We start from the raw sequence: 4,015 nt of genomic DNA on the forward strand, positions 1-4,015 counted from the left end.
GGGGGGGGAGTATGGACATACAAAATCCTAACTACTCTACTGGATACATGGGCACAGTGACAAACTGCTACGGTGCAGCAGACATGCAATTAGCATCAGTCCCAGGACAAGGCCTCATGTTGCTTACTCACACAGCGCTACAATTATATCAGAATAATTTCAGAATAAGAAGCAAAAGAACTAAACTAACTGAAATTAAACACTAAAAAGTGCAGTTAACTTGGCGTTTTCCTCTTCTTAATCACCACAGGGTGGCCGCTTCCCCTTCCTCACTCTTTAATGCAGCCCCAAAACAAACACAGAAAATAAAAACGATCCACACCAAAACACAGCCCAGCCCCAGCCCATCAGCAGCGCTCGCGTACCGGGATCACCAGTTCGACGGGGAAAAACAAAAGCGGGCCTGCCCACGCCTTAACAGGCCGAAACAAGGGACAAAAGTGACCCAGCACGAATCTACAAGGTGCTACAGATCGGACGGCTAGCCAGTCTGTACCTCATAAATAAGACAATATTTCAAATGTACTGCTGCACAAAAAATTCATATGTACTGTAGGACACTTGACGTATATTTGATTTCATTAGTAGCCTCTGCTACATCCGGAATCATGCAAGAACTCCAAACATGTTGGTCACCAAAATGTATGGGAACATCATCAGAAATATTTGAGGCATGAGAAAATTAATCCATCCGCTTTAAATCATAACTAAACATCATTTGAAATTGCATGATCCTAAACATAACAGAACAGAAGAGACACGCATACATTCAGAGTGTCACATAGCATGAGAGGATCATTTTTGGTACATCACAGACAACACTAAGTATGAAGGACTAAAATCAACACTGCTGAACAAGCATTGCCGTTAGAATCTGCATCAACTTCTGCTATGTTGATGGTACGCAACAGGAAAAGCTATAGCCTTTTGCCTCCAGTACTAGTGCTTCTTGCCTATCGATCTTCTTGTGCAGCTTCTTGCTTATCAATCTTGTGCTGGGAGACATCAGACCTAGCAAATAAGATTCAGTTAGCACAAGTCCATGCAAGTGTCATGCATTCGTACTTAATTTTCTAATCATTGTTACCTACTGAAATGAATATGCATCAACAACAACATTCGATTGTTTGCTGCACATACCACATGGAAGGAAAATTAGAGACAAATTCATCCCAAAACACAACCTAAATGCTTCTATGCTGGACAGAGAAGGCACTGGATAGTTTAATCACTCAAGACTCAAGAGCATTCATGAGTTCGACAAGAACAATATTACCTATAACCACATATAGTCAATTTCACGTTTCTCCCTTTCTTTGAAGGATCAACAACAAACGTACCTTTCTCGGGCCGAAAACCTTCCTTTGCACACAAGCACTTCCAGTGAAGCACATTACCTACGATCTTTTGCTGCCCAAGACGTACACCAAATCCAACATGGTGTGCATATGTTCTGTAAAATTCCATTACCGATCAATGTCATCAAATAGCATCCCCACTTTTGGCCTCAATTCCACGTCACACTGGGGTTTATACAAATAGCCTTGCAACGCCAATTGAGAGTATAGTAACATTAACCTCACACGACAATGCTATGAACTTATTGTATCTCATTTTTGTAAGAAGCGGAGGACTAACTTAGTACTTGTCGACGAGCTTGGATCTATCCATCACACGCAGTGACCAATGTTGGTACCTCTTGAGAGAAGGCTTGTTTCTTTTTCGGTGTACTGGCATCATCAATGAGAAGCACTGGAGAATTAATATCTGCAAAGGAATTAATTTAGTACTTGTCGACGAGGTTTGATCTATCCATCATATGCAGAGCAGAAATTGCATTTTACGCCAAAATCCAAAGATTCGACTTCTTAATCACCTCAAAATATAAGAAGTGGAGATATCAGCCCCAATTCCAAGGTTGCAAATTAAAAAGATACACAGAAAGAGAGTCTTCTCTAAAACCAAAACTATCATTGTTGTGTAACGAATTTCAGTCTTGTGCCAATAAGCACTTCATATGCAGGTTTAACAGGTAGATGAGATTAGGTTGTTCTCATGTACAATATCCGACAGAGGATGAAATTTCACAATACAGAACTGCTGAAAATCTAGTATTAGCAAACTATAGAAAGCTTGCCCAGTGATTGATTTTTCTGTGCATGGATACAGAGATATCCCTGTTATTCCTCTCAAGTTGAAAGCAAGCATATCCCAGATGAGCATGAACTAGTTGTCCAGTCAAAATTTTGAAGTAAGCAAACATTATGTTTTTTGTTATGGCTAATCAACACCGCATAAAGGTCTCTTCAAATTAACTGAATTTGGTACAGGAGTATATTGTCACAACATATATATCTCAGTAATAATTTCTTGTCACATTTAGAAGATCAATGGCAATTTTTACCAGAGTAATTGACCAAGATTGAGAGCTCAACAAATAAATTTCATTAGTATTTATTATGTGAAGTGTTGGTAGTTAGTACATGTCCCCTTTATACATAGAAAATCGACAGTTTGGGTATTATTTCAGATGGTGAAAAGAGATGGCTATGAAGGTCAATTTTAACATGTGTGTACTCTTCACCCCGTGTGTTTTCATATATATTATCACAAAATTCTTTTGAAGGAAAAAGAGCTCCCCTCTCTGATTTCATATATATGAAACCAATGTCTTGCTACAGAGAAGGAAAGAAACATCTAAAGAACTCTTAACTTTTTTCCAATTTAACACCAGATCAAGTCTAGAGTAACCCCTGGACTGGGCAAGCTGAGAAGGTATATTATACGGTGCAAAACGAAAGCAATACAGCCGAGGAGGCCAAAAACTGTCATCATTACAAAATCAGAACATAGGGTGGAAATTCAATCGCTTCAGCTGATTGGAAAGGAGCCCAGCATCTATCCACCAAGCTTGCCAGCAGCGATTAGCAAAATATACAATACCACAACTAACTCATAGCACTAGTCAACATGCCACTACTCGATATATAATGTTGTGTGCTGATTAATAGATTTATAGGCTTTCTCGCAAAAAAAATGCCACTACTCGATCTTGGGACGTATAGACCAAGCATAGAGACATCACCGAGATTGCAAGTTCAATTGACAATTATAACTCTAAAAAGTGTCCATAAAATAGGAATCCAACGAACATTAAGCATCATGTGAGAACGAATCCCTGACCGTCGGGGTCGAGGAAGAAGACCAGTCGCGCCCGGCCGTCAGGCTGCGTCTTCTCGAACACGTCCGTGCCATGGCTCTTCGGGCCGGTCGCGAAGACGCCGTAGTCCGGCACGGTGAAGCCGAGGTGGTGCCCCCAGGGAGTAGACCTTGGCGGCAGCGGCGGCTGGGTCCCCGACGATGAGATGGAGAGCAACGTCGGGGCTGCCCGGGAGGCGGATCCCAGACCTTAGAGCCGGAGTAGTTGGGGGAAAGGACTGCGCACAGCGACGGTGTCCCGCCGGATCTGTACCGCCGCCAGTCTGCAACAGATAGGGAGATGGGGGAGACAGAATTGCGGGGACCTTTTTGCACAAGTTAGGTAACCGTGAGTACAGATCCACTCTCCAGAATCTGTACCATCGATCTGTAATCCGACGGATCAGGCTCTGTTTTTCTATTTTTGCACACTACACTCAGATTTTATACTAGTCGCTCCCAGTTGAATGACTAGAAGGGTGGTTGTACACGCCAAAAAACAATGGTTGTACCCCATGTCCATCAAAGATGAAACTTCAACTCTGATACCTGCGTTTTTCATAAAGACGAAATATATTCTTCAATAGATGACGTTTTTGTCGATGATTAGGCGCATATGATGACTTCATCATGTCTATCACTAACAAAACACTAATTTTACATTTTACTTTTGCTTATAGTGAATTTCATAGGACCTCGACCTCAGTCGCTTATGTCCAGAATCCACATCCTTTTTTAGTTATAAAAATACTACTTTTGTGAGAATGATGGTCACAAGACCCCAAACCATAGGTGTCGAAATTGATAGTCAATCATA

General features: G+C 41.4%; 1 long non-coding RNA gene across 3 annotated transcripts; it reads right to left on the reverse strand.

Annotated features, from left to right (window-relative positions):
• Positions 1 to 643: 643 nt before the first annotated feature.
• LOC119269798 lies at positions 644 to 3,510 on the reverse strand. 3 transcript variants are annotated; one of them, XR_005133718.1, is made up of 4 exons: positions 3,184 to 3,510; positions 1,341 to 1,767; positions 1,088 to 1,130; positions 644 to 1,011 (listed from the first exon to the last, which is right to left on the reverse strand). It is a non-coding gene; the product is annotated as an uncharacterized LOC119269798 (long non-coding RNA). The 3 variants fall into 3 exon arrangements; XR_005133717.1 differs by having other exon boundaries at positions 1,088 to 1,767; XR_005133716.1 differs by having other exon boundaries at positions 644 to 1,767.
• Positions 3,511 to 4,015: the final 505 nt, after the last annotated feature.

Source organism: Triticum dicoccoides, chromosome 3A (assembly GCF_002162155.2).
Source record: "Triticum dicoccoides isolate Atlit2015 ecotype Zavitan chromosome 3A, WEW_v2.0, whole genome shotgun sequence".
NCBI classification, from domain to species: domain Eukaryota; kingdom Viridiplantae; phylum Streptophyta; class Magnoliopsida; order Poales; family Poaceae; genus Triticum; species Triticum dicoccoides.